This window comes from Silene latifolia, chromosome 10 (genome assembly GCF_048544455.1).
Source record: "Silene latifolia isolate original U9 population chromosome 10, ASM4854445v1, whole genome shotgun sequence".
Taxonomy (NCBI): domain Eukaryota; kingdom Viridiplantae; phylum Streptophyta; class Magnoliopsida; order Caryophyllales; family Caryophyllaceae; genus Silene; species Silene latifolia.
This window is the reverse complement of record NC_133535.1, coordinates 114,222,645-114,246,938: the sequence shown is the minus strand read 5'-3', so window position 1 is coordinate 114,246,938 and position 24,294 is coordinate 114,222,645.

The following is a 24,294-nucleotide window of genomic DNA, read 5'->3' as shown; positions in this document are numbered from 1 at the left end:
GTTTCACAAGTCGAAACCTACGTCCACTATTCTCGATTAATAACTTTAGTACCTTACTACGGATTACAAAATTATCAATCTAACTCGTACAACTAACTATAGTTGTAACTCAATTTGAGTATCGTTAAATACTCGATTTATATCTTACGTTAATAAGAAAGTACTACTAGATTCTACTAGTGTTCACGTTAATGAACGAGTAAGAATACAATGAGTACTATTATTCTATTAATGAAACAAACGAGAATGATTGACTTAAAGAGGCACACGGTTTTTTGCTTTAGACACAATTAGGGTTTTGAAAACAATTGCAATTTTAAACAACTAAATTCGAAATATACTTAGGGTTTTTGCAAAGGTTTTTCTCAATCAAAAATGTAAATAAGTGTCTTACTTTTCTAATGAAATACTTTGGTATTTATAGGAGTAGAAAAACCTAAAACTAGGTTAAAAGCTTCGAAACCCTAGCCGCCCCTTTGATTCGAAATACCTTGAAGTGGGCTAGGTCAAAACCTTTATTTTTATCTACAAAATACCTTTTATCCAAAAACCCTAATTACTACTAGGATCTTTTTGACTAGAAGGTGATATGGCCATAATCCATTTCTCTCTACTTGAAACCCTAATAATAATTAGTTTTAAATCATAAAACTAAGATAATATGATTAGAAACCCTAGATTACATAACAACCCATAAGTTGTATGATAAATCAGTAGGATTAACATAATCTATATTACTAATTTCATCTAGAAAAGATATAGTATAAATATCACTTTAATTTTCGAAATAATAAATAAATCTAAAGCTTAGATTGTGCTCTCTTATAAGTCGTTTATGGTTATAGGTCAAATGACTATAACCAAGAACTTTGATAGGTAAGGTTAGAATGAAATAGCTATAACCATACTTTCTCAAAAACCATTTTGTTCATACCATTTATAGAATGAAATCCTATATCCCTAATCTTCATGAGATCTTCAAATATAGGTTCCTTTCTTCATCTTGATCTAGAAACTTTTCATCTTGAGCTCCCATCAAATAATATATTGTTTTGCTTGATTTAGTCTTCTATGGTTATAGGCAAAACAGCCATAACCAAACTTGATTACCAAGCTCCAATTTCGTCATGAGAATTCCATCATATGCTATAACCACAATCATGCTTCCCAGGTAATTGTTAACTAAGATATACACCATTCAACAAACAATTACAAGCACAAGTGTATAACATATTACAAATCATAATACTTGTCATTATCAAAACTTATATAAATATGGTCCAACAGTTGAAAGAAATATTCCAAGGGAATTTTATGTTGTACTCCTGAATTTTTGCATTTTCCATGTTGTACCCCCTCATTTTTTTATATTCCACAATGTACCCCTGAATTCTTTACTCCGTCTATATACTGACCTCTTTCAACTCTCTCTTCACTCGTTATCTCTCAAACAACTGTGCTTTAACGTCAAATCTCACTCATTAACATCATATCATCGTCTTTTATGATAATCATCACAAACTAATTTTAACCAATTACAAATTTAACTTTAATACCTCTTCAAAGAAAGCATAAAATACTAATGAATGTTTTGTGCATTTTTGAAAATGATAATTGAATATTAAGCGAGTTAGTGGATAATTGGGTGAGCTAATAAGTATGTGAACATGTTAATGAGTGATTGATGGCTGAATGAGTGAAGTAATCGATCAACTAACGAATTAAGTTAACAAACACAATCAATAAGGTCATGTTATAGACTATAACATAAAGTTCGTAGTTGTTCTTTCATGGACAAGTTTTACTCTTTCATGGAATTTTCGCCATAATCTTTCCATTCCTTACCCTTCAGCTAATAAACAAAAAATAACAAATTTTCCTTTTTTTTACCTCTTACAACTAATCAATTTTCATCAAATTACTCAATTATTAATCTTATTTCTCATAATCAAATAATGATTCTTACTTTACTGACTACTTCATTCCTTGTGTGTATCAAAGTAGAAAAATCAAATAGTGATTAAATTAAATTAGGGTTAGATAAAATTAGGAATTTGAAAATTAGGGATTATGGGAAGGGGTGAGTATGGTGGCAGGGATAGGGTACGGTGGTGGCGGTGTGTAACACCCCCTCTTACCCGGCCAAGGTAATCGGGAGTGTCATCATCTCGGTTTTCCAAAGTATTGCATCAAAACTCCAATTAAGTAACGTTTTATTAAAGTCCGTGCTTAATGAATTACATAAAATGAAGAACACATTGTAAATTATACATTATACAAACTTAGCCACAACAAACATATCTAATAATGTCTACATCACTATATTGACTACTCCGCTAGACTTCGAATGTAAATGGCACAACCCATATCCCGATCCTCATCATATCTAAACCTGTAATCCAACTGCTCCCCATATGATCGGAAATATCATATGATCATCACAGGCTACCCCAATTAAAGAAGGTGACAGTTTACATAGAGCCAACACACGTCAGTTCCAATAATACAAACACTCACGACATGATATGAACGCAATGCAATATAACGAATGAGATGCACATCAATCACATGTTTCCTCAAACCACAACTCCACATCCAATCCACACGGTGTCGACATCGCAACACCGCCACCAAACAGTCAGACCGTAGTTCGAAAGGTACCCGTGACGTACACGAAATACCGAGCTCGAGCGCTAACCGTATCCCTGCCAGACTCGTGACGTCACACGAGTCCCCCCTCCTCAAGTCATAAACGTTCACGCCCTCCTTGGAGTGGGAAACTCCAATAAGCGACCCGAGCGTAAGACGGTCTCCCGAACCTTCTTATGTCTCCTCAACTCCACAACACAATCACAACTCCTCCCATATCCACCAACATCCACATGAACACAATATGCAACACAATATGCCAAGTATGTAACTTCCACATTGAATATGAATCTCAAGGATACCATGAATATATGCACCGACAATTACTCTAATCCTTTAAGACACAATTACTCATTCTCATGTTATAGTACAATTCCACCAACAATATGAGACTAACCACAATAACCCATTATCATGTTATAATGCAATTTCCACAATTATATGAGACTAACAACAATTACCCATTATCACTTATAATGCAATTCCCACAACTATATGAGACTAACAACAATTACCCATTATCATGTTATAATACAATTCCAACAACTAACAACAATAATGACATATGTAAACATTCATACTATTGAAACCGAGTAGGGAAAATCCCACCTTTTAGTAAACTCCGAAAGCAACACGATACAATCAAGAATCCGTCTTCCACACATCACTTCCTACATCAATATACAACAATGCTATCACAGCATCTTCTATAATCCATATAATAAATGAAACCCTTTATTATTGGCCCTTAGAGCAATAACAATAGCGTTTCTTATTCTTGGGGTTGTCAATAAGAATCCAAAATAAAAAGTTCTTTTTTTGCAACTACAAGGTTGCTTGTTCTTAATTTTAAGAATTAAGTTCTAAAATAAGAACTTGGTTTGTTTATACAGGAATTTAGAGACCAATAAACATGACTTTGAAAATTGTGAATACCAATTACATATTTACTATTTTCCATTTAAGAACTTTATAAAAATGTCATCTATTGTGAATAAAAGTTTTTAAACATTGAAATTAATGAGATGTGATATGGCAAAAGAGGAACTTCATATAAAGTTCTTCTATTGCTATTGCTCTTAATTACCCATAATACTAATTATAATTAACTAACTAACAACATCCATAAAACCCCCAATTATTAGGGTTTGATTAAAAGGAATAGAAAAAATGAGATATTGACTTACAAGGTGAGATTGGTCAAGAGAGGTGGTAAATGGTGCAAGATCTTCAATTCCATGCCCAATCTTCATAGAAGGAGGCTAAAGAAGGTTTAGAGAGATGTGGGAGAGGTTTTAGGGTTTTAGAGAGAGAAGAAGAAATGAATTAGGTTTGCTGAATTCTAATCCCGGCCTTTATTTATATCACCCGCTGAACAGCTCCACCCGGTTGAGTGTTCGTATACTCGGCCGAGTGCACCTCACTCAGTCGAGTATAACCCATACTCGGCCGAGTGCACACTACTCGGTCCACAAAGCTCACACTCGGTTTAGTACTTACCTTTTCATTCACTATTAAGACTCTCATCAAGCCCAAGGTTTCACTCCCTATTCCCCAAAGAGCCCTTTATAATTCTCAAAAGAACTGGATATTGCACGCTGAGAAGGTCGTCTGCAATGTGTCAGAGGTAGACCGGCGACTAGCGTGCAAGGAGGGAGGTGTTCTCGGGTGGTTGTGCGTGTGCAAGAGGCGGGGAATTGAAGGTGCTGGTTATGTCGAGAAAGGGGACAGGGAAGCACATGCGGTGGGCATCAACGGTCAAGGGAGGTGAGGGAAAGGGGTTGCAGCGACGGCAAGAACAAGCGGTGACATGGGTGTTAGAGGGAAGTGGTAGAATTCAAAAGAGAAATAAAACTGAAAATTCGGGAGTTGAAATGGAGAGGTAAGTTGGTTAGTTATGTCCATAAAAGAGTAAAAAATGTCCATGAAAAAGCATAAACCATAAATTTCAGGGACACAGATACTACTTAGAATTACCATAAGTGTGGGAAATAATCTGTATACTTCCCTTAAAATTAAGGATTATAACGATTTATAATGATGAATGCGAGTCATAAAATGAATTACATAAACAAAAGGGTAGAGAATGAAGAAACAACCTTCGGTCCTAGCAAAATCGGCCTAAGAACAATATCACAATGATATTCACTTATTAGTTGAACCCAAGATGATATGAGATATGCCCTTTGCTTCTTGCTAGAATCGATCCCCAAATTTTCTGTAAATTATTTAGGATTTTTTGTTTTGTGTGTTGTGATGAGAGGCAAGAATTAGGTTAGAATTAGGGTAGAAAAATAATCTCCCTTCTCCTCTTATTTACACCAAAATAAGGAAGTCCAAGGGGAGATTTTTACTCTCCTAATTTCGGCCCATTTCCAACCGAAACAATAAGAGGATATTTCTTCTTATTTTCGGTTTTTCTAACATTATATATAATGTGTACATTTTATTAATTGTCATACATGTTGTCCCGTTTTAATAAGTCCATACATAACTGATTGTAGTCGATTTATTAAGTCCGGCCTGACAACATATATTATAACAATCTCGTGTAAAATATACTTTAACTATAAATATCACATATTTATAATTAGCTAATTAAATATAACCGATTACATTTAATTACGAATTAACATATTAATTCGTCCAAGCTAACATTATATACAATAATTAAATATAACTTATTATATTCAATTTACGAATTGACAGTTAATTCGTTTCAACTAATATTATTTAATCGGCATTAAATAATCGTCTCATTAACACATTGACTAATTGTTTAGTCATATAAGGCATCAATGTGATTACATTTCCATAATCACATCTCTCAAACACATCCTTTAGGTGTGACTTTTAGGGACCAGTTAATCACCGCCATCAATATGATAATAACGTCAAACTTTCTAGCAAGCCAACCGTTATTAGGTAATCGTTAATCAACTGATAAAATACAAAGTATACCCTTGTGAACCTATAAGAGATTTATAAATGTTATCACACTAATTTGTGGAGGACACAAGCTCCAACAAACTCCCACTTGTCCTCACAAGTGTATGTGCGATAACCGATTCTCATATCCTAAAATTTCTCCCACTCAATGTAAAACAATTTGCAAAATCTGTATTCACAAAGGTCGTATTTTACAAGTGATCAATATCAAGAGTAGTTTCCCCGACTAGAGAGTAACTTAACTGATAAACGAATCATCATTCGAGCATGGCCATGCATTTCAGTTACAACTCCTCGAGTGGCCGTGAGAAATAACTATACCTGATAAGGGTTGGATATTTTCCTCAACTCGAATCCTGCAAATGTAAGCACAGTATGAAATGACCCAGTAAAAATATACTTAGTCTCCAGTTACGGCAGACCATGAGAAAGAAACCAAAGTCACCCAAAAACTGCCTTAATCTCAAGAGACAGTCGATAGTCAAAAGAATCGACTCTAGGAACACAATGGATGTCCTATCCATGACCTGGCACCGAATGTTTTTAAACATTTAGGACTCCATTACGTTGTCACAAAACTTTGTCCTACGAGGTATCATTATAATCTCACATCTGTGATCGATCAGTCAACCGTTTGACTTATGGCTCGTTGAACCCACCATCAATCGACTGCACAATATAATAGCCAGAGTTATCAGCTCATTAAGACGATTACGGACCAAAACAAATATAATGTAATTCAGTTCACTTTGTGGCGTTCAATGTTGTCAGTACAATCCACATGAAAAACAAAATATTATGAATAAAACGATGAAGTTATAAATAGTATATGAAAAAGATAATGTATCAAATCCATAATCAACTACTACAACTCAGGAACACGTTTAATTCCCATGGAAATAACGTGCCCTTCATGCTTATCAAAATTCAACGGTTTAGTGAGAGGGTCCGCGATTTTATCATCCGAAGCTATCTTGTCAATCACTATCTCTTCTTGCTCCACATAATCACGAATTAGGTGAGCCTTCCGTTGTACATGTCTAGACTTGTTGCTAGACTTAGGCTCCTTAGCCTGGAAGATGGCACCTCTATTGTCACAATAGATGGTGATCGGGTCATTCGAACTAGGAACTATCGTAAGTCCTTATAAGAATTGACGCATCCATATAGCTTCCTTTGATGCTTCCGAAGCGGCATAGTACTCGGATTCAGTGGTAGAATCTGCTACAACATCCTGTTTGGAACTCTTCCAGCTGACCGCAGCACCATTAAGAGTGAAGACGAACCTGGATTGAGATTTTGAATCATCTCGATCCGTTTGGAAGCTAGCATCTGCATAACCGATTGCGCATAGCTTAGTATCGCCTCCATAAGTCAATACCCTATCCTTAGTCCTCCGTAGGTATTTGAGGATGTTTTTAACAGCTATCCAGTGTGTTTCACCTGGATTCTTTTGGTACCGACTCGTCATACTCAATGCATATGACACGTCCGGACGTGTGCATATCATGGCATACATGATTGATCCTATTGCAGATGCATAAGGAACACGACTCATGCGCTCAATCCCTTCAGGCGTCGTGGGTGACTGAGACTTGCTCAACTGCATCCCAGACGTCATTGGAAGGTTCCCCTTCTTGGAGTTGGTCATGCTGAACCTGTCAAGAATCTTATCCAAATAAGACTCCTGACGAAGTGATAACGTCCGTCGTGATCTATCTCGGTAGATACGGATTCCCAAAATGCGTTGTGCCTCACCCATATCTTTCATCTGGAAATGGTTCTTCAACCATTCTTTAACCGAAGATAAGAGAGGAATGTCATTCTCAATCAAGAGTATGTCATCGACATACAATATCAAGAATACAATCTTGCTCCCACTCGACTTGATATATAAGCATGGTTCCTCGACCGATCGAGTGAAACCATACTCTTTTATCACCTGGTCGAAACGATGATTCCAACTCCGAGAAGGTTGCTTAAGTCCATAAATGGAACGCTTAAGCTTGCATACTTTCTTAGGATGTTCAGGATCTATGAAACCTTCGGGTTGTACCATGTACAACTCTTCCTCCAAATAACCGTTTAAGAAGGCGGTTTTCACATCCATTTGCCAAATTTCATAGTCATAAAATGCGGCAATCGCTAAGATTATCCGAATGGAACGTAGCATGACTACCGGTGCAAAAATCTCATCATAATGCAATCTGTGCACTTGAGTGAAGCCTTTTGCCACTAGTCGTGCCTTATAGGTATCTGGTTGCGCGTCTACAGAATGCTTTATTTTGTTAAGCCATTTCCACTGTAGAGGTTTTACCTTATTAGGTAAATCAACAAGATCCCATACGTCATTCTCATACATGGAGTCCATCTCGGATTGCATGGCTTCAAGCCATAGCTTTGAGTCGGAACAGGTCATTGCACCTTTATAGGTAGCGAGTTCATTACTCTCTAGGAGTAAAACGTCATTCTCCTCGACCATACTAATGTATCTGTCCGGAGGATGAGAGACTCTGCCCGACCTCCTAGGTTCCTCAGGAATATTAACCGTATCATCAGTTGGAGGAACTACTTCCTCCATCTGTTCCTCGGTTATTGGTTCTTGAATCTCCGACAGCTCGAAGGTTCTATTACTTGTCTTGTTCTCGAGAAATTCTTTCTAAAAGAACGTCGCACTAGCCGCAACAAAAACTCGATGTTCGGTAGGCGAATAAAAGTAATGACCAAACGTTCCTTTTGGATAACCTATAAAGTATGTCTTGACCGATCGCGGGCCGAGCTTATCCTCGTGTCTCCACTTGACATAAGCCTCGCAGCCCCAAACCCGAATAAAGGACAAGTTAGGGACCGTTCCCTTCCACATTACATATGGAATCTTGTCGACAGCTTTAGTCGGACTTCGGTTAAGTATAAGAGCAGCTGACAAAAGAGCAAAACCCCATAATGAATCGAGGCACTACCGTGTGACTCATCATGGATCGAACCATATCAAGTAAGGTTCGATTTCTCCGTTCGGACACACCATTTAATTGAGGTGTTCCAGGTGGAGTTAAGCGCAAAACGATTCCACGAGTCTTTAAGGTGTTGATCAAACTCATTTGAAAGATATTCGCCACCCCGATCTGAACGGAGTGCTTTAACCTTTCTACCCAGTTGGTTCTCAACCCTGTTCTGGTATTCCTTGAATTTCTCAAAGGACTCACTTTTATGCTTCATTAAGTAGACATATCCGTATCTACTCAAATCGTCCGTGAAAGTGATAAAATATCTATAGTCATCTCTAGCGGTAATTGACATAGGTCCACAAACATCAGTATGTATGAGTCCTAATAGGTCACCAGCGCGCATTCCAACACCTTTGAAGGAAATTCGAGTCATTTTGCCAATGAGACATGATTCACACGTGCCATATGTAGAAAAATCGAATGCGGGAATAGTCCCATTATCGACGAGTTTCTTTACACGTTTCTCATTTATGTGTCCCATTCGGCAATGCCATAGATAGGTTTGATCTTTGTCACCAACCTTTAATTTCTTATTATTCACTTGTAATATTTCCGTGGTTTGATCTAAGATGTAAATTCCATTCATGGAAACTGCTTTGCCATAAATCATTTCATTGAAAGAGAAAATACAGCTATTATCCTTTATTAAAAATGAAAAACCGTCCTTATCAAGTACTAAACCGAAATAATGTTCTTAGACAAACTGGGTACATAGTAACAGTTATTTAAAAATAACTCAAAACCACTAGGGAGTTGGATTACATATGTTCCCTTCGAGACAACAACAACTCTAGCTCCATTCCCGACTCGCAGGTCCACATCACCCTTTCCGAGAGGTGTGATGTTTCTTAGGCCCTGCAAATGATTACACAGATGGGAACCACAACCAGTATCAAGTGCCAAGGTTCCGAAACTTGCATGGTTAATTTCAATCATATGAATATAAGATGACATACCAACAGGAACGATGCGGCCTGCTTTAATGTCCTCACGGTACACGGGACAGTTCCTCCTCCAATGTCCAGTCTTGTGACAATGGTGGCACTCAATGTCACCGCCCTTGCTCTTTGCCTTGCCCTGTGAGCCACTAGTCTCACCAGGCCCACTCTTACCGTTTCATGGCTTCTTAAACTTTGGCTTACCTACAGTTAGGTCGCCTGGAGCTTTGCCCTTACCTTTACCCTTGTTGGAAATCGTGAGAACATCCTGCTTCATGCTCCCACTCAATTTCATATCCTTCTCGGTCTGTACGAGAAGTGAGTGTAGCTCATGAGGAATTTCTTTAAGTCATTCATGTAGTAGTTCGCCCTGAAAAGGGCAAAACCATCATGAAGAGAATGAAGCATTCAGTCAATGACAATGTTCTCACTGATTTTGCAATCAAGTGTCTCCAATTTCTCGACATTCTCAATCATGTTAAGAATGTGTGGGCTAACCGGTTGGCCCTTTTGCAGTTTCGCATCAAAGAAGCGACATGTATGCTCATAAGTAACGATTCTCGGTGCTTTTTAGAACTCGTTAGTGAGCGTGGTGAAAATCTTGTTTGCACCCTGGGCAATGAAGCGTCTCTGCAAATTGGTTTCCATTGCAAAGATGAGTACGTTCTTTATCGCACCCGCTTCCATGACAAAATCACTATAAGCAAGTGACTCGTTAACTCCTGCATTGGGGGCTGGTTTGACCGGTATTGGCTCAGTTAAGTACTTGAGCTTACGTCGTCAAAGCAATGGCGCATTCCGTAGTCTTTGCCTCCCGATCCGCAAAGTTGGACCCATCATTCTTCAGTCGTGTGAACTGATTCATGTTGTCCATAAAAACTTTAAGCCAGGACTCGCGTCCAAGTGTGGTACTCGGCATTGGGATTTCGTTATTTCCAGCCATTTCTTGTAACAGTAATATAAACGTGTTCTACACTGCGAAAAGAAGAATAAATAATAAGCATATGCATCGATTTGATTTTAAGTCTAATGTAATACTGTTATAACGCGTAGACTCATGCATTTATACAATTGACCTTCCTCAAGAATTATATAAATGATCCCAAGACTCAATTATCTATAAATTGATAAGCCAACCTTTTGGCTAATTCTACTGTTAGAATTCTTGGTCGATAAATTTCTGTAAATTCTATCTTTAGTCCATCATAATCACGAGAAACTCTTCGGACTATAATGTTGAGATAAACTAAGTCAACACAAACTACTTACCCAACGTAGAAGGGGTCATATTATGCCTACCGACGAAGAAGGGATTCATAGTTGTTTGCCCTTATAAAGACTAGTCTCAATTTCCGTTTTAGAGGAAGATGATGGCTTAAACTGAGTAACATCTGTATGTCTATGAAAACTAAGGTGATGGCTTAAACTGAGTGACATCTGTATGTCTATGAAAACTAACATACAATCTATATGAGTCAATTTTCATGCATTTTAGTAGGTGGTTTGGTTTTAGGCGGAAAATGATGCACTAACTAGCATGTGAATGAAAAGCAATAAGAACGGTAAAACGTAAAACAAAAAAAAAATCCTAGTGTGGCCTATCCTATCAAAATGAACATAAATACAACTTTGGAATCCATCATTGGACCCGAGAAGCTTGTCTTGATGTTCCATCTTGATCCATGTAGCGGGAGTGAGCTCCAATCTCCATCTTTAGTCTTCTCAAAAATTACAATTTAAAATTACATAATAAACCTATTTACATTCTAATTTCAAAACCGTAATAAATAAAGAAAACCAAACGAAGATACGAGATCTCAAATTACATTAAAATTATGTTTCCTTCATTACGAAAACATAATTTGACTAAGGCCACACTAGGTATTACAAATTACAACCGATTGCAAAAATACGTAAATAAAGCCATTCAACGATTCATTCAACTAAAATAAAATGCATCAACTAAAAAAATTAAACATCCAAGACATAATTCTTTAATTATGTAGATTAATTTAACCCAAACCACCTATTTAAATGATCAAATTAAGTGACAATTCCTCAATTAATCACATTAATTTTAATATTAATTCACATTAAACTTGTAATATGAATTTAATCCAATCATTATTTTAAACCTCTTTAAAATAATTAGGTATCTATGAATTATGAACCGCTTCACAATAATTTATCATACATTGTAAATTTAATGTATAATCATGCTAGGCCAAAGCAAACCAAAACAAAACCGAAAAAAAACTTCTTTTTTTTCTTTTGGTCTCGGCAAAATGCAAAAATAAAAACAGCCCTCCTTTTTTTTTTCTTTTTTTTGCTCGCGGCTTAGGCCAAAAAAAAAACAGGATTTTTTTTTTTTTTTCTGCCCAAACGTGAACAGTAACAGTAACAAATTTTTTTTTTCTCGGTTGGAAAAAAAAAACGAAACAACTCTAAATTTTTTTTCAATTCGGCATTATGCCCTAAATTGCAAAAACATGATATTGATGAACAAAATCGTTTATTGTTGCTATTAACAAGATTGGCATATTCACCTTATAATTTAAACATGTAAATTTATGAAACATGATTCTAAACAACAATTTAGAACCATTTATGCCAAAAACAATATAGCAAAAAAAAATTTAATCATCAACAACTAGACGATTCCATTACATTTTAACTTAATCTTCATTAAATCAAACATCTACCGATTCTTCATATGATTATTTTAACTGATTAAAACAACAATATGAAAAATAAAAATGGAAATAAATCATCAAACAAGGGAAAAAAAACGACTGGAAAAAAAAAACTTCTCGGCCCTAAAAAATTTCAGCCGAACCCTTATATTTTTTTTTTCGAAACCCTAAAGTTGTTTACATCCAATTTTATGAAAATCATCAAAATAAATTTCGTGGCCTTGGCTCTGATACCACTTGTGGGAAATAATCTGTATACTTCCCTTAAAATTAAGGATTATAATGATTTATAATGATGAATGCAAGTCATAAAATGAATTACATAAACAAAAGGGTAGAGAATGAAGAAACAACCTTCGGTCCTAGCAAAATCGGCCTAAGAACAATATCGCAATGATATTCACCTATTAGTTGCACCCAAGATGATATGAGATATGCCCTTTGCTTCTTGCTAGAATCGATCCCCAAATTTTCTGTAAATTATTTAGGGTTTTTCGTTTTGTGTGTTGTGATGAGAGGCAAGAATTAGGTTAGAATTAGGGTAGAAAAATAATCTTCCTTCTCCTCTTATTTACACCGAAATAAGGAAGTCCAAGGGGAGATTTTTACTCTCCTAATTTCGGCCCATTTCCAAACGAAACAATAAGAGGATATTTCTTCTTATTTTCGGTTTTTCTAACATTATATATAATGTGTACATTTTATTAATTGTCATACATGTTGTCCCGTTTTAATAAGTCCATACATAACTGATTGTAGTCGATTTATTAAGTCCGGCCTGACAACATATATTATAACAATCTCGTGTAAAATATACTTTAACTATAAATATCGCATATTTATAATTAGCTAATTAAATATAACCGATTACATTTAATTACGAATTAACATATTAATTCGTCCAAGCTAACATTATATACAATAATTAAATATAACTTATTATATTCAATTTACGAATTGACAGTTAATTCGTCTCAGCTAATATTATTTAATCGGCATTAAATAATCGTCTCATCAACACATTGACTAACTGTTTAGTCATATAAGGCATCAATGTGATTACATTTCCATAATCACATCTCTCAAACACATCCTTTAGGTGTGACTTTTAGGGACCAGTTGATCACCGCCATTAGTATGATAATAACGTCAAACTTTCTAGCAAGCCAACCGTTATTAGGTAATCGTTAATCAACTGATAAAATACGAAGTATACCCTTGTGAACCTATAAGAGATTTATAAATGTTATCACACTAATTTGTGGAGGACACAAGCTCCAACAATAAGACACAGGTACAACATAAAAAACTCAAAAACTTAGGAATACCGTGTAGAATATCCCTTATTTGTTTAAGTTTGCAAGTAACATGTTTAATGTGGCAGGTTCGTGGGATATTGCACATGTTTAAAATTAGAACATTTAAATTGACTCATTTTTTCTTGTGATTCAACTCTTAATTTAGCTATATTACTATTCACAAATTTTCATTTGTAACGGCGATATCCGTCACAAACTTGTGACGGGTACCGTTTTCTCTCATAAAATGCCCATTAAGAGGTGAGTGGGAAGGACATAGGGGGTGCCCCACCTTGTCCCCTCTCTCCTTTTTGTGAGATGTCACAAGCTTGTGACGGGATTAACCCGTCACAAGCAAGACTAGCTGATTACTATTTTCATAAATTCTCACTTTATTCTTGTGGATTTAACTCTTATTTTAGCTATTTTACTATTTTCACAAAGCTGTAAATGGATAGTGTCCTCTCACAAAGTGAGATTGGATAGTGCAAGTGGGTGGAAAATGGATACCCCCACTTGCCCTCCCACTTGCATTTTGTGAGAGGGCAACTATCCGTCTACGACTTTAGACGGATAATATCCATTTACAATGAGACGAATTATACTATTTTAGTGATATGGTTATACGCGAAAGTGGCAATTTGCCTCCCTTAACTCTGTTCAATAATGAAATTAGGCCCCTTAAATTTTAATTGTAGCAATCAAGCCTCTTAACTTTGACAGAAAGTGAAGTTCAACCCTGATTTTTATTTTTCAATTAAATCTCAGCAAAAATTCATTTTATATTATACAGTATTATACAACTAATAATACATATAAATTACTAATTTTAACTTTATTAATCTATATAAATTTAATTATTCATCTAAGAATAAGTTTACATTCTGATGGGGCATATTCTGCACCGCTGACCAAGTCAACATATTGAGCAAGGTCAAAGATATCCACAGCAAGTCAACGGCTTAGGCAGCCTAGCCGATGCAGCCCATCGGCTGTCACTGGTCTCGGCATGGCAACTTGCCAGCCGGGGCACATACCCGCGTACTCACATCCAAGACCCCTCGGCGGTGAGTCAACAGGGCCCGCCGGCCTGCCATAGGTCCCTCGGCCGAGGGGTAGATCAGTCTTTCCACCTGCTAGCCACTTGGCCACTTGGCCACTACGTGACAAAAGGTGAAAGTCTATAAATACTCCTCAACCTTCATTGAGGAAAGGATCCACAACTTAACCTAAGAAACACTATTCATCTGGTATAATCTTCCTTATCTCTCTACAATATACATTTAGCCAAGGAACAACTTATCCCCTAAGTTACTGACTTGAGCGTCGGAGTGAGTACGCTTGGCACAAAGCCAAGCCCTCAGTTCGTTCATTGTTGCAGGAGAGGCCGAGAGGAACGATAAAGACAAGAGGGATTCAACCAAGGACATCTTTCTACAAGCAACGGGTGGTAACGAATATCTGCTCTGGAATTACACCCGGAACAATTGGCGCCGTCTGTGGGAAACGCAACTAGAAGCTAGTCACATTCATTCCCAAACAAAAAAAAAAACAACAAAAACCCACCCAAAAAGCTAAGAAGATGTCGAAACAACAAGACGCAGTCGTGACCGACGAAACCCCATTCTACCAAGATGATACCTTCAACAATTCTGGAGTCGCGCAACCCTCCACCGGCGGAGTAATCCAACCGGAGTTCGGGATGCCAATAATACGGACACGCCCGACCAACCAGGTCACCATCATGGGACATGTGGTTGACATAGCAAAACTGAAAATGGTCCTGGACCTAATTAGTAACACGCCTGCTCACACTGTCACGCCGACAAGAGCGGCGGAAAACGTCCAGGAGACCAGGGCCCAAAATGTGACTCCGAGAAATTTGAACGGAGCACTAGGAGAAGCGACCCGGTCAAGTCGCGGGGAGCCCAAAGTGGGCGTGGTAGACCTAAGTCCTTCCCGCGCTCATGGGAGGACAGCGTCCCCGCAGCACGAACGAGGCTTACCCCAAAGGAGCCAGAGGAGTCCGACTCAGCAGAGTTGGAGAAGAAGTCCGAGTCGAAGAAGGAGTCCTTCCCGCTACGAGGAGAGGAGCCGGATTAGGAATGCGAGGAGCCGATCGCCGCGTGTCGTTCGACACGTGGTCGACAGACCCCTCAACGCCACGTCCTAGAAGTCCGGTGCCAACTAAGCTCAAGTTGCCACCCCTATCATACAAAGGAGATAGTGACCCGGTAGACCACGCCGAGGCTTTCGAGTCTTACATGTCGGTATGGGAGCAGCCCGGTGAGGTGCGGTGCCGAGTTTTCCCAACAACTTTGCATGGGATGGCTCAAAGTTGGTACAAAGGGCTTCCCGACGGCTCGGTATACTATTACGCCGATCTAAGAGACGCCTTTACGGCCCAAAGACTCTTGCAACAAGAGAAGGGCCGTGGAGACATCGGACCTCCTAACTATCAAACAGGAGGGAGGCGAGTCTCTACGAAGCTATGTGAAGAGGTTCGACGGAAAGGTCCAGCAGATTCGAGAAATTAATCCCGAACTGGCGGCCTTCGCGCTGATGAAGGGCCTCCCAAGGGGAGACTTAAAAAATGAGCTCATCAAGTGCGGAGGCCCGAGCTTGGATGCGCGCCGGGAGGATGGCCGACCAGGCCATCAAGGTAGAAGACTATCACAAGACCTGGGTAGGCCCAGCCGAGGCCGAGCACTCCGAAAAGAAGAGCCACCGGGGAGGACAACCCGGATGAAAGACGCCGTGACAACAACGGGTCACGGTCCGATGAGAGACGCCGTGAGAATAATAGGTCACGGTCGGACAAGTCGCCGGGAAAAAGAACTCGGCGGATGCCGGGGAGCTCGGGAACGTACTACAAAAACGGTACGATGATCACACCCCCTAGTCGTATCGGCCGCCGAGGTCTTCGCGTTGAGCAAGAACGAGGGCCGGAAGTGGGAAAGACCCCCTAGGCCGAGGAGTGACGGTGACACGAGCCGATCGTGAGTACCACCACGGCCACACCGGACACTTAACCAACGATCGCCAGGCATCGAAGAATGCCATTGAAGAACCGATCCGGAAGGGGAGCCTCGGCAAATATGTTGCCGGAGGCCAAAACCGGATGTCGGCGGGTCAAATAGCAAGCCCGTCTTTGAACGGATAGGAGTAATCCATGTTGTCATCAGGGGCAACGGGAACGATGGGTCCGCTCATGGGCACAAACGGCACTGGATGAACCATATCGGGCCATCAACTTTGTGCCCAACACGGCCACCCCCGCTCCCAACATCCCCGATATGACCATCGGGCGGGAGGACTACGAGGGAGTCATCGCTCTTCACAAAGAACCCACTTACAGTCCACCCGGACATAGCCAACCACTTGGTGAAGAGGTGCCTGATTGACACGGGCGCCTACACGAACGTTATGTACAGAGAATGCTTTCTCGGCCTCGGCCCGAGGGTTGAAGATTTGAGCCCCCGCACCAACCCGTTGTACGGTTTTTAAGGGGGGCCGGTGCGGTACCCACGGGGTCGGTCAGTTGCCGGTGAGGTTCGGCGGGGGAGGTGCGCCAAGAATGTTATGTCCGAATTCGTAGTCATCGACGGCACGTCCGCCTACAACGTTCTCATAGGTCGGGTCACTTTGAGCGAAATCGACTCTGTGATATCCATCCGGGCCCTGACATTGATATACATCTCGGACCGGGGGGAAGCACATAAACTCGTCTCGAAGAACGAGAAGGACCACGGCGTATGGGAGATACTGTTGGGAAATGTGTCCTCAACAATAGTGCGATCACATGATTTAAATATCATATATATATAAATCTCATATAAAGAATACATGAGGGATGATTATTTATAAAGTCGACTGACCGTCATTAATCGGTAATGATTGGCTGACTAGAGTTTGACATTACTGTCGTGTGACGGTGGTGGTCAGTTGATCCCTTAAGGTCACACCTAAAGGACAATTCCCTTAATGGATAAATTGATTAATTGTATGACGATACGAGGTAATCAAATCCTTAAAAGTGAACAATTTACTTGTGAGAGAGAAATTAATATCTTATTGTAATGGGATTAAATAAGATTCATTTTGGTAATAAAATGTTTTATTACTAAAATAGCTTATTGTTTGAGAAACAATAGAGATAAGAATGAATGGTTAATTATAATTACAAGATATTGTGACCCATTTTATTTATGTGATCAAGTATCACTAGTCAATTTATTGTATGTAATTTAATTAATTCGGAAAATGATATTTATGGGATAAATATGCATTAAATTAATTAATAACATGTAAAATACTACATGTGACATATTGTGTGACAAATGACAAATTGACAAAATAAAATGGTAGTCCATTTAAGATGGATGGACCGTATGGGAGGACATTTGATGGTGAATTATTGATTTGTTTTATAACAAATAAATCATGGGCTTGCTCATTTTTATAATCACCCATGCTTCAATGTTTGATGCTCTTGCTTTGTGTCTCACAAAAGGAGTATTGGGCAATGAACTCTTGTCCCCTAAAGGGCACGGTTTGCCTCTTCAAACCATGAGCATGCTAGTGTAGTAAGTCCTTGTGTTACACAAAAGGCATGTCCTCTTGTCTTGATGTCCACGGTTTTGCACTTGGAAAAACCGTGAGATGCTAGAAGCAAGGTGATGGTTGTTCACATAGAACATACATTCATTCAACATTAATTTGAAAAAGGTTCTGCTCTTATTTTCTCTCTAATTCTCCAACAAGTTTTAGAGACACAAAAATGTGATTGTTCATTATTTCTAATATCAAAAATATCATTACTAGTGTAGTAGTAATAATTATATTAGAATGTTTTAAGGGTACTTGTATATTAATCTAGTTAATTAGTATACTAGTTTAAGGGTAAGTCTTGGGTGCAATCTAAGGAGGATTTCTATACTTGGGATCTTGGAGGATCATCCATCATTATAAGCTCAAGAACAAGAGAGAAAGGTGATCTCTCTTGTGCCCATTTGAACCGAAATTTATATGGTGAGAATACGATTTCTTCTCTAATTTCTTTATTGTTTGCATGCATAAGATTTGTTATTAATTTTATGACTAAATTAATTTGGAACATATATGAATATGTTAAAATTGAAATAAAGATTTCCAACAAGTGGTATCAGAGCACAAGGTTGGTTGCATGCAAATCGGTTATTGTTTTTCCGAGTTATATGATTAACAAACAAAACTTATAAATTTGTGTTTATTATGCAATATCACGAAATTTATTTTGCATGTTATATATTCTGGTCCTAAAATATTTTAGGTCATTTTTATGATTCACGGAAATATTATTGCTCATTTTAAGGATTTTTGGTCATTTTATTACATTTTTATGACTAAAATGGGAATTAAAATGCTAAAAATAGTTAAATTTCGTTTCTGACCTTGGAAAAATTATATGACCTCACATGCATATTTTACAAGTTGTGTGTAAAAGGACGAATTAATGTGATTAATTTTGCATGATTTATGATTTTTATGAGATAAAGATGGATTAAAAGAGGTAAAATGGTTAAAAATAGTTAAATGTCGAATTAAGCCATGATCTTTTAATATGATGTCACATGCTAGATTTACAGAGAGTATGTATTTTTCCAGATTTAAATATCTTCTTTAGCATGATTTATGGATTTTTGAGTAAAAATGGCATAAATAGTGACTATTTTACAACTTTATTAGCTAAAACGTAAAACATGGCTTGAGAAAATTATTTTAAGTTGCATTAATATCCCTATTATCAGAACTAAAGTTGTAAAAATTATTGGAGTAATTTTCGAGTACTTTATGTATTTTATGAGATAAAACTGATAAAATGCAACTATATTTACTCAATATTAATTCGAAATTTTTTTAACCATGTTTTTGACATTATGAGGGTCATGGAATTATTCCAGAATGTTCAAAATTTTAAAATTCAAATTTTTAAACTTTTATGAGTTAATTTGGATTTATATCATATATATTGAGTTTTTAAGGTCAAAAATGAGCATAAAATTAAATCAAGTTGAATTATTGTCAAAAATTTAGTGATGACTGATTTTTGAGTCCTAAAATGTGTTAGGATAATTAACTTGAGCTTAGATGTGATTTAAGTGTTAATTAGTGATTTTAAAAGGTTATTATCACGCATTTCCATGAAACCGGGTTATATGTACGACATAAGATAAATAGGGCGATTTGGCACATAATGTTGCATGATAGGTACATATTATAATGCTGCATATTTCAATTGTTGTATGTCTTTTATCTATATAATTTTGAATTATGTAATTTTTCTTAGTATGGCCTTAGTTTTAAATTAATATTACCCGTAATGAAAGGGAATATTGATTCATTTGTAATTTAATGTGATCTCGTATCACTTTTAATTATTTATTTCATTAGTTTTTCCATTTTACAAATGTATAATAGGAATAGCTTTGTATTATTATTATTATTTGTAATTATGGAGCATCTTCAAAGACGGTGCCATTCGGAAGGGTGATCCGACAAAGACGGTGTCTTGGGAGGCGTGCCAATTGAAGATTCAAGGGACCAATGGAGTTGGTTTCCGAATATGTAATAGATTATTTGATTTTCTATTTTAGGAAGGCCATACTAGGAATTTTTATTTATTGCATTGCATTTCTTTTAATATGTTACATGCATTGCCAAATCGCCATAACTAAACATGCATCATACATTTCTTATCGAGTATATCGACCGTGTCAATTATAATTATCGTAGTTCACCGCTTTAGTTCACTTAAAACGTGATAGATAATAAATTGACATGACCTCTCGCTAAAATAAACAATTGAGACTTAGCCTTACCAAATAGTAGAAACCATGAAGTACCGGTTTTGAGGAGTTGAGTTGAGTTTGCTTTACCGTAAGACAAACCTTGTTACGTTGGTGAAGTGGGTGATAAATGTCTATCCACCGAATTCATGTTAATAAAGGGTATTTCGGCACACCGTGCCCTAAGTTGATGTGGATTTGGATCATGGACACGTTTATTCGAAATTTGGATTGACCTCAACGGAAGTATTGTTGACCGTAGTCTCATGTGTTCCGGGCTAAAGATAAGATTTAAGAGTAATTTTATCGACCGAGAGTTCTAAAAGTAGAATCGATTAAAGAGTTAATCCACCGAGTTATATTGATAAGGGTTCCATTGGCTATCCCGTGCCCAAGTTAATATGAATTTGGATCTCGGAATCATTTATCATAGTTGGGTAGAGGTCACTATATAAATGTTTTACTTGTTAAATTATTTACAAGTATGATTTAAAACGATAAATGTTAAGTTTTCCACTATTCCGTTATCATATTGTTCTATTTCTTTACCACAATTCATATACGATATCATTTCGATTTTTCCAAAATCTCCATCAAAACATCGTAACTAAAGACAAATATGAATTTGCTTCTAAAACCTCGAATTAACCATTGCTAAGGATCTCTTGCAAAGAGTATAGATTAAAGTTATCTATTATCAAACAGGTTTTTGATTCTAGACTAACACATCTACTTACAATGGATTGTTTTTCATGTACTTAAAAGAATTAAGTACCTTGAAATGATTGTTTTGGTAATTAGTTTTGTCAAGAATTCGTAATTGACCAAAATAACGCAACCATCTCAATGAAAGTTTTTAAGACTAAGACGAACAAATGGAGTGTGATCTTCATGAATTCAATTTTGCTTCTCAAAGCAAAGACTCATTGAAATGAGTGGGAGCATTCTCTTAAACCGTTAAGATGAGGACGAGGTTCAAGAAGTAAGGATTATAATGGAATTGATACAAGGTAATGTTAAAAGTAAAGTTGTTGAGAATGACGATACTAAACCTATCAATCCCGACCGATAAAGTTTCCATTGTCTCAAAATGTTGGACACGAGAAAGGAAACTACCCAAATTATTGAAGAATCAACAAGTTAGTTGTGGGACATCTAATGGGATCTTCTTCTTTAAATGTTTATTTTATTAAACATAAATTTTGCTAGTACTACTTCGTCAATATTAGAAACCAGTGGTGGTTTTCATCATTGTACTTGATACATAAGATGATTAGAATATGACGACTAGCAACAATAAAGTCGAGAGATAGAGTCATTGTGTACTAAATCTAGTTTTGGGTTTAGAGTTGTACTTAATTGTGACTATTAAGTACATAAACTCTAAATAAGAATACAAACTTGTTAAGATACAAAAGAGGTTTCACTTTTGTGACCCTATACACCACGATTTGATGTATGGCTAGCCCATTATCAAGGTGATTATATTCTAAACCAAACTAGAATGATATATCATAAAGATGATGCAAGACTCAAATTGGTAACCCAATATCAAACCTTAGATTTTGGAATGATTAACGCAAAGAGTTATCGAGTACTCTTGAAACCATTAGATCTTATGGTTTATGCGTATCTTGTATTCAAAGCAAGATGTCTCGTGCCTTTTGGTTGAAAAGGAGATCGAGGTTGTAAATCATTGATCCAAAATAGGTTGATTATTTTCTTTTACCAACGATTTAGTTGACACTAATGTGTTCACTTAATAAGGTAAATAGAGAAATCTTTGAAGAGGTTCAAAGAATTCGAGGAATCACGATTTAGTCGTGATGGGATTATCAAAGTGAAGACTTTGATATAAACCAAAGGAAATGTGATATAGTATCACAAGTTAATCTCTCTTAGCACGCATTATGGAGTAATGTGTGGCTGGATAAGAAACCAAACGCTATTCGATATGGTTTGGACTTCAATCAAGTTACTTTGAGTTACTTGATACTTTTGGGAATTTTATCATTTTTGTCTAAATTATTATTCCACTAAATAGAATCATATGAGATATGAAATGGTAAGGGTACCATGTTTGTAAGTTTTCACAAGAAACAAATGCTCATTTTTCCCTTTCAATTATCACGAGTACGACGGGTTTGCGGCTCGTGAAGCTGTCTTCCTAAAATACAGGTTTATTTTTAGAAGACAGAGTGGGAGAAATTATTCAAGAAGCCACAAAGAATGTTATGTCGCAAGAAACAGGTCTTTCTTGGCTACATGGGACGTGTTGTGTAAGATGTTGTTTCTTTAAAACCTAGGAGGTTAAATTCGTCACTTGTTAAAGATGATGAATTCATGCTACTTTGAAGAAAGTAAAGAGCTTATAACTTACAAAAGAAATTGTTTGATTCAAGTTGATTACTTCTAGAAAGTAATGAACATATGACTTACATAAGAGTGTTTAAAGTCACAACTCATTACAAGGCTTAGAGCCATGTAAATCCGAAACTAAAAGGCTTGATTAGTGACAAAGGGCTTTGCACTAATAAAGAAATATTTCAAAGAAAGATTGGTTGCAAAGGGTTTTGCACCAATTGAAATGCTTAAGTCTATTTGGATCTTCTTAGGGATTGCGTTTCATTATTATGAAATACATAGCGAGTGAATCTTAAACTCACTTCTTCAATAGAAGGAATGTATTCAATACATGTCATGAGTTTTATAGATTCTTGCAATTCTAAGATAATGTGAAACTTAAGAGAGGGTCTTAAGTAGGACATCAATGAGTTAGAATCAATGTTTTGATCATGTTATAAAACTTATCTCGATAAGACGAGAAGTTGTTTTTATACATGGAGTTTAGTGGGAGTTACGAAAGTTTTAATTAGTCCGATATGTGGATGACATATTGATCATTGAGAATGATTTAAGACTTTTGGAGTAATATAATACATCTTTAATATCGAGATTTATGTAGATAAATCCACGTGATATTAGCGTCAATAAGAAGTCTTATGTTGATAAGATTCATGACCAGTTCAATTGAATTGAACATGTTTGATTGATTCCATTTGCTTCCGCTGCCGGATCAATTAAAAAGGTAATGATGTATAACACTTCATATACTTTGAGTATGATGAATTGTTTTCAAAATCGAATTTAAGAAATCTTTATCAAGTAAGCCATGAAGATTACCCTTAAGTGCTTGCAGACGCATTAAGGAAGTAAAGCAAAGTGTTTATGATGCAATTTTGTGTAAGGGTGTTACACAAGTGACAATTGACAATTGAGATTGCGCATGGTTTCCGACAAAACCATAGTCAAAACACATAAGTATGGTTAAGATACCATTATGGCTATGATAATTAAGAAGTAGATTTTCTAGAATCGTTCTAGGCAATAAAGAACAATGAGAAATATTTATAACGAAAATTGAGTACACTTGCAATCATGAGATGTGCAAGAAGGATGAGTCCCGCACACTGTGAAAACAGTGGGAGCTATTCTAAGGCTAGAGGGCCTATGTCTTGATTGGATCTTGACACGTACTCAGAAAGTTTTGTAATGCAAATGTGTACATTACAAAGGAAAACGAGTATGTAGTAAGGTTGAGTAAGGTACAAGAAGTTGATAAAACCTACTAACCAAAGCCTTCTTAAAGGCTAAACATGATGAGTCATGTCATTTCAATTGATTTGAAATGAACAACTACGTACAAGATCAAATTAGATTATAGAATATGAAATAGTAATCAGGCATTGACTATTCATATGTGATAATCGCATTTGTCGTTCGAGTTTTTCTTTAAAAACTCCTTTTATACTTTGTTACATCCAAACGGGTTGTAGAGACAATTGAACCCCGTTAAAGTGAACACGGATTAGCATTGTATTCGCCCATAGTCACTTGTATGAGGTGACGTCTCGAAGTGACTAGAGTGTGATGCG